The sequence below is a fragment of the Mandrillus leucophaeus genome, unplaced genomic scaffold (assembly GCF_000951045.1).
Source record: "Mandrillus leucophaeus isolate KB7577 unplaced genomic scaffold, Mleu.le_1.0 Scaffold130, whole genome shotgun sequence".
NCBI classification, from domain to species: domain Eukaryota; kingdom Metazoa; phylum Chordata; class Mammalia; order Primates; family Cercopithecidae; genus Mandrillus; species Mandrillus leucophaeus.
In genome coordinates, this window is record NW_012101255.1 from 2,790,376 (window position 1) to 2,799,158 (window position 8,783).

Sequence of the window (8,783 nt, forward strand, 5' to 3'; positions counted from 1 at the left end):
TAAACCACTAAAATAATTGAGACCCATTTCAATCATTTAATTTGATTTACATTTTCTTCGATTTATAAGAAATTTACATTGCTTCTTTTAAAAATTATTAAAAACGAAAATATTCCCAAGTGGAAAACATCTATCTATATCTATCATCTATCATCTATCTATCATCTCATATTTCAAGGCAGCTAGACTTATTTAAGGGAATTGAATAATTCAAAATGACAATAGTGGTAAATCTTTTTGTATTTTTGAGACAGAGTCTCAGTCTGTGACACAAGCTGAAGTACAGTGACATAATCTCGGCTCACTGGACCCTCTGCCTCCCGTGTTCAAGTGGTTCTTGTGCCTCAGCCTCCCGAGTAGGTGAGATTACAGGCACATGTCACCACACCTGGCTAACTTTTGTATTTTTAGTAGAGACAGAGTTTCACCATGTTGCCCAGACTGGTCTCAAACTCCCGGCCTTAAGTGATCCCCTGACTCGGCCTTCCAAAGTGGTAGGATTACAAGTGTGAGCCACAGAACCGGGCCAGATAGTCATCTTTAATATTGTGCTCAATTTAATTCCAGTCCTTTCCCTCTCTCTCTCTCTCTCTTTCTCTGTGTTAAATTTCATACAGGGGAATTAGTCATTGCCAATAAGAATTTTGAAAGATAGGAAGTAAACTGAATTTTTTGTCCCCAAAAGAAAGCCACAGAAAAACTCTATTATAGAACTGCAAAATAAGCCAACTAAATTAAATGCACATTGTTTGTTAGTAAACTGGAAGCAAATATCTTGTGAAACTGTTAGGATTTTCATTTTTACAGTAAATTTACTACTAGCTTATTTAAAAAAAAATAATTAAGCAAAGGCTATTGGAGTCTACGTTGTTTTAATAGTTGTATTTAAATAAAAGTAATAAGATTTGGGTGGTCAATAACATTCAGAAGCAAATGTTATACTGTAATAATAAAAATTTCTTAGAAACACAGAATTGCTGGCTGGGCATGGTGGCTCATACCTGTAATTCCAGCACTTTGGGAGGCTGAGGCAAGAGGATCACTTGAGCTCAGGAGTTTGAAATAAGCATGGGCAATGTAGTGAGACCTCATCTCTACTAAAAATCAAAAAAATTAGCCAGGCATGTAGTCCTAGCTACTAGAGAGGCTGAGGTGAAAGCATCACTTGAGCCTGGGAGGTTGAGCCTGCAGTGAGCTGTAATCACACCACTGCACTCCAGCCTGGGCAACAGAGTGAGACTCTATCTCAAAAGAAACCAACAAACAGGCCGGGCGCAGTGGCTCAAGTCTGTAATCCCAGCACTTTGGGAGGCCGAGATGACCATCCTGGCTAACATGGTGAAACCCCGTCTCTACTAAAAAATATAAAAAACTAGCCGGGCGAGGTGGAGGGCACCTGTAGTCCCAACTACTTGGGAGGCTGAGGCAGGAGAATGGTGTGAACCCGGGAGGTGGAGCTTGCAGTGAGCTGAGATCTGGCCACTGCACTCTAGCCTGGGCGACAGAGCAAGACTCTGTCTCAAAAAAAAAAAAAAAAAAAGAAATCAACAAACAAAAACCCAGAAATGAACTGTATTTTTCTCCAGCTATGTTAGAGGGTACACCAAGGACAACTAAACAATAGATTTTACTTCAAACCAAGTAATTTTGTCGTGATAATTCTATTGTTCCATTTCCCTGCAAAACAAATATTATGCTTTTTTTTTTTTTTTTGCTTATCTCTTTCTTATTCCAGAAATGATATAAGGTACCTTGTAGGAATACATCCAACTTTAAAAATAGGTGAATGTAAGTGAGGCAAGTAGAAAATAACTTGAAATGAGATATGAATGAGGAGTAAGATTGTTTTCAAAATGCTATAAGGGACTGGACACAGTGGCTCAAGCCTGTAATTCCAGCACATTGGAACACTGAGGAGGAAGGATGGTTTGAGCCCAGGAGTTCAAGACCAGCCTAGGCAACATGCAGAGACCCTGTCTCTACAAAAAAAAAAAAAGGAAAAATTAGCTGGGTGTGGTGGCACATGTCTGTAGTCCCAGCTACTGGGAGGCTGAGGCAGGAGGATCACTTGAGCTCAGGAGGTACAGGCTACAGTGAACCATAATCATGCCACTGTACTTCAGCCTGAGTGACAGAGCAAAACCCTGTCTCAAGAAAAAAAAAGTCACGAGATCTAATACCGTTGCTAGAGTTGAGATAGCACAATCTGTAATGAGAAGATAACCAGCAAGTGATTACGGCCTCTTCAAGTTACACGTTTCCTTAGAGAGAGTGTTGAAACAACACTCTCTGAAACAGTTTTTCCCCTATAACACAGAGTGAAATCCAGGAGTTAGGAATACCTTGATTTGAATCAAACTGGCAAGTGTAAAGCAGGTAATGAAAAGACTGTGTGTGTTCATAGCCATGCAAGAAAATCACTAGAGCATCTATATTACACCTTGTGGTGTGACCGAGCATTACACAATGCACAGAGAAGTCCAGGGATTCACTTTGCACATACTTACTCTATAGGGCTGACACCAGGAAACGAAAGCCACAGTGTAACATCCATCTAGACTCTTCAGAGATGATGCCCAATTGTGTCATTTTCAAAACAACGCAGAAGCTTCTCTCTGTTAAACAATTAAGCAAAGGGGCAACACACTGGAAACATAATCAACCCCCTGATCTATTGTCCATATGAATGCATATTAGCACCTGACAAATGTTGAATGAATGAATGAATGAACAAGTGAAGTAAAATCTCTATAAGAGATATACATGGCCATGGAGGAAAATTCTTAGTGTCTCTTTGCTGCTCTATCCAGTGTTTGACAGAGTGGGTTGAAAATAGATTAAAATAGATTCACATCAAAACCTAGTTCCCACTTCAATACTTCTATGAAACACCTGGCTTTCTCTGGAGTTCAGCTGCCACTGGTAACAAATTTCTCAGAAACATGGCTGGCCCTGGCACTGTCTGTATATAAACTGAATGTGTTAATAAAAAGTTTTAATTTCAGGTTCAAAGTTTACTCCATCCATTCATTTGTTCATCTGTTTAATAAACATTTATTCATTGCTTATTTTGTACCAAGTACTGGTGACATAAAGTTAGAACTCATAGTTCCTTGTCCTCAGGGAAAATGAGACACAAGAAGAAACCATGACAAAACAATGAGGTATGCTCAGTAACAAAAAGAAGTACAGAAAGCACCAAAAGGAGAGCATATGTCTCAGCTCAGGAAGTAGATGTCATGTGGGGGTGGAGGGAGGAAGGAGCAAAGAAGGCAAAGGAATCAAATGACCCATCTCAGAATGATCACAGAATTTTTTCCAGAAGCAACAATTAATCCTTGAGAACCTTTGATTCTGACTGGAAGTCAGAATCACAGGTGACTCAAATGATGACCAGAAAGTCACAAATACCCAGACGATAAGTAGATAAGTATATGCTCTACCCCTTGAGAACTTGCCCACACCATCAGATTAGCAAGAAAAGGCCAGAGATGATTCAGGCAAATCCTGTCCTTGACCAAGCACTGAAGGAGGCCACAATGACTTCTGGAAAGGTAGAGAGCAAAAGAAGGAGTCACAGGCTTCATCTCAGGCACTGAGGGTAGAAGGAGGTGGCCTGGCTTTGATCCAAAGTGAAAGGTTCAGTGGTGGATGAAGCCAGCGCATGTTGGGACATTCAGAAGGAAAGGCAGCACTGGCTAGAGCCTCTGTTTAGGACACTACCAAGGTCCTCTGTATTGGGAGAACCCACCCCCGATAGTTAACGTGGGTTCTTTTCTATTTCCCTAAGCATCTCAGCTGGTTTGAGAATAAAGGGAAAGAGTACAAAAGAGAGAAATTTTAAAGCTGGGTGTCCAGGGGAGACATCACAAGTCGGCAGGTTCCATGACGCTCCCTGAGCCATAAAACCAGCAAGATTTTATTAACGATTTTCAAAAGGGGAGGGAGTGTATGAATAGGGTGTGGATCACAGAGATCACATGCTTCACAAGGTAATAAAATATCACAAAGCAAATGGAGGCAGGGTGAGATCACAGGACCACAGGATGGCGTGAAATTAAAATTGCTAATGAAGTTTCGGGCACGCACTGTCATTGATAACATCAGGAGACAGGGTTTGAGAGCAGACAACCTGTCTGACCAAAATTTATTAGGCAGGAATTTCCTCATCCTAATAGGCCTGGGAGCACTACAGGAGAACGGGGCTTATTTCATCCCTTTGGGGCCGTTCATAGACCTACCCTCAGGGCACATTCTCTTTCTCAGAGATGTTCCTTGCTGAGAAAAAGAATTCAGCGATATTTCTCCTATTTGCCTTTGAAAGAAGAGAAATATGACTCTGTTCCATCCAGCTCACCGGCAGCCAGACTTCAAAGTCTTATCTCCCTTGTTCCCTGAACATTGCTGTTATCCTGTTCTTTTTTCAAGGTGCCCAGATTTCATATTGTTCAAACACACATGCTCGACAAACAATTTGTGCAGTTAATGCAAGCATCACCGGGTCCTGAGGAGACATACATCCTCCTCAGTTTACGAAGGTGATGGGATTAAGAGATTAAAGTAAAGATAGGCATAGGAAATCACAAGGGTATTGATTGGGGAAGTGATAAGTGTCCATGAAATCTTCACAATTTATGTTCTTCTGCCATGGCTTCAGCCAATCCCTCCGTTTGGGGTCCCTGACTTCCCGCAACACCTCTGCATTCACCCTAATCTATATGCCAGTGATCAGCAAAATGCAGGAAGGATGAATGATGAAGTGATAGGAAAGGGTAACAGGTTTGCCTGGTAGAGAAGGCATCAGTGTGTACATTCATTCATTCATTACCAATTTAGCACATGCCAGGCACTGTATGTGACCCTTGTGATGTTAATATTCCAATGGAAATAATTTCAGAATGTGTTAGGAGTAAGTAATCAGGTAAGCAGGGGTCTACTTTATATATGTAGTCAGAGAAGGCCTCTCTGAGGAGCCAATATGTAAAAATGGGAAGAAACTAGTTGCACAGTGAGCTGAAACAAGAGTGTTCCAGGCAGAAAGAACATCAAGTTCTGAGATGGGAATGAGTTTGCCTGCACACTCTAGGGCTAGAAAGGAGGCCACTGTGCATGACAGGGACTGTGGTGCAAGGTGAGGCTGGCAAGGTAGGAGGAGCCAGTGAAGGCAGCTGTGTGCACTAGGATAAGGAGTTGGGATTTTAATCCACAGACACTTGTCTTTTTCTTGAAGGGGCACCAATTTTTAAAACTTGCTGAGTTGATTGAACTATGTGCTTTTTCTCTATCCTACCCAATAATGATGATCCAGGAGTAAGGATGGAAAAACAATGGGAACACTCAAATACCTCTGGAGAAAATGAAAATGGGTATCATCATTTGGAGAGCAAATTGCATTAGCTAGTAAAGCTGGGGATGTGTCTATCCAACACATGGAGGTTCCATTCCTAAATAGAGATAGCCTAAAGAAACCCACTGTATCAGCCCATTCTCACACTGCTATAAAGAAATACCTGAGACTGGGTAATTTATAAAGAAAAGAGGTTTAATTGGCTCACAGTCCCACAGGCTGTACAGGAAGCATAATGCAGGAGCAGGCACTTCACGTGGCTGGGAGCAGGAGCAAGAGACAGAGGGCTGGGGGGTGGTGATTCACACTTTTGAACAACCAGGTCACATGAGAACTCACTCACTACACTGTACCAAGCGGGGGTGGTGCTGAACCATTCATGAGAAACCATCCCCATGATACAATCACCTTCCACCAGGTCCCACCTCCAGCATTGGGGATTACAATTCAACACAAGCTTTGGGTGGGAACACGGATCCAAACCATATCACTCACGTTTACGCAGTGAAACAAAAACAAGCTTGTTCACTGAAGCATTGTTTGTAATAGAAAAACAACAGCAACAACATAATGTCCATCAACAGAATAGGTAAATTGTAGTGTATTCACACACAGTACTGAAAACGAATGAACTAGAAATACCTGAATCAATACGAACAACTCTGAAAAACATTTTCACTTGGAATGAAAAAAGCAAGAGGGCAAAGGAACACATTCAGTGTTATTCTATTTATATAAGGTTTTAAAATATGCAAAATGATCCCATGTATCATTTAGGTAGACATACTTGTGTAGGAAAAGTATAAAGAAATGCACGGGAATGCTTGATGTCAATTTTTGGGCTGGCGCTTACCACTGGAGCTATATGTGATGTTAGGAGGTATATAGCGGGCTGTGACTATTTCTTAAGCAACGTGGTAAGTTCAGGGGTTTTTCATTAACTATTCTTTACATTTTTTTAATATCTGAAATTTCTCTTTTTATATTTGAAAGACTAGCCAGAAGCAAGCAAGCAAATATAAAAAGGAGACTGGAAGCAATTATTGGGCAGAAGCAAACAATTTTGTGAGTCAGCAGAGGCTTTAGTTGAATTCTTCAAAGTAGACTAGGGAATCAGGCCACCAAGGCTGGAACTTAGACATTTCTTCTTATCCAGAGAACAGATGAACTTTCTTTAATACAAAGTATATCTTTATTTTTTAACTCTACCCTTACATAATTCTCTAGAGATGGAGACCAGATTTAGAACTTAATATGAACAACCTAGAAATTCTCTGAGATCATTCAATTCATGGATTATCTAGAATGCACACAGGTCATGTATCTCTATCTAAAAAAGATGTGTTACATTTTCCTGTGTTTGCGCTACCTGATTTCTTTTCCCAGTGCCCAAATCAGGCAGGGATACTACACACTTCCATGCACTTCTAAGTTTTGACAATCCATTTGCTGTTGCATTCAACAGAGATGGAAAAACATAACCCAATTCCCAATTCCCAATTCCACAAACTCAAATGAGGTTTTGAGAACTCCTCTGGGACTAAAAGGTGATATCATTGTTTTTTGTCAATTTCATAACAAAATCTGAGCCAGAGGATAGGATAAAATAATCCTCCTTCATACTCATATGTTGCTTATACTTTGAGTCTCACAATACTGCAAATTTTCAGCAAAGATATTAAGACTGAACAGTGGCAAGTGACTTCTTAGGTCTCACAGCTAAGCACCAAGTGGAGTTAGAAAGTGAGTCCAGGTCATCTGACCCCATCAAATATTCTTCCCTCTGTTTCTCACCAGGGCTCACTTTGCCAAAGACCAAATCCCAGAGAGGTCCAAAGAGTATATCACTCGGACTATCTCAGGGCAAGTCCCAGCTCTCCATCAACTAACTGTGTGCCCTTGGTCAAGTTACTGAACTTCCTCAAACTCATTCTCTCAGCTGTAAGATGAAAAAGATAAAATCAACTTCTCATAGTTGTAGTGTCTCATTCAGTGTGGGCTACTATAACAAACTACCATAAACAGGGTGGTTTGGGTAACTGGATAAATGTTTAGTCAATAATCATTTTTTACAAGTCTGGAAACTGGAAGTTTGAGATCAGGGTGCCAGCACGATCAGGTTCTGGTGAGGGCCTTCTTCTGAATTGCAGACTCCCAATTTCTCGCTGTATCCTTACATGGTTGAAAGAGAGCTATAGACCTCTCTGGGTTTCCTTTTTGTAAAGGCACTAATCCCATTCATGAAGGCCACACCCTCAAGACCTAATCACCTCCCAAAGACTCCACCTCCAAATACCATCATGAGGGTTGGGATTTCAACATAGGAATTTGGGGAGGAACACAAACATTCAGACCATAACATGTACTGACCACTAGAGAGAATATGTGTGCAGTGCCTGGCCTGCTGTAGTTGTGCTTAGTGATGGAAACTACTGTAATAATTACAGAGACCAGCCTCTCACTGACACAGTCCTTCTAACCAAACCAGGGAATTAAGTCATCTTTCTTCTGGGGCTTCAGAGAATTAGAAATAATTATAGAGGCCAGGTGTGGTGACTCACGCCTGAAATCCTAGCACTTTGGGAGGCCAAGGCTGGGGGGGGTCACTTGAGCTCAGGAGTTCCAGACCAGCCTGGGCAACATAGTGAGACCTCATCTCTAATTTATAATATATAAAAAAATAGTTATAGAGTTATTTTAGATGAGAGAATTAGTAGGAACTGAAAGCTGACATCAGAAAGGAATTATTTAATTACCAGTATTAAAATAAATGATGTTAATAAGTATTAACAATAATAGAAGTAACTTTGTACCACACAAACATATTTGTTTCTCCTTTACCCACAGAGAATAAACAGAAAGTGCTACATAAAACATACCCACACAATTTCCTTAAGCACACATTTAAGTTTCTGTAGTGTTTATTGTTTATCAGTCTTAAAACAAATAAAATTGTAAAGTATGGATCAATTTCTACTTCATTAAATTTTCTCTTTGTAATAGCATATGTAAAGCAAAGACATGGTTTAAAATAAATTACATTCTAGTGAATGGCACTTAGCCCCCCAGAAGGAAGCAATCAGTCCAGATCAGTGATCTTCAAACTTTTCCCATTTTATGTCCTTAAGAAAACATTTTAGTGCGTGTTCCCCATTGCACATTTTTCAATTGACATCTATAATGATTCATCATGAAGTCATTTTCAATGTATTATAAATCTTGACATTTTGAAAGAAACATTACCTTCCAAAGTGAATCCAATGGAATCTAAATACCACAGTAACATAATACTTGACATTATCCATTTAAAAAGTATATGAACTAGCTCTTTTTTAACAGGCAGAAACTCTGCAACATTCCTTTTATTTTCTTTTGAATTTACAGTTTCATCCTACTTCCTCCAAAGAAGTTTATTTGGGCTGTGATATATTTTTAT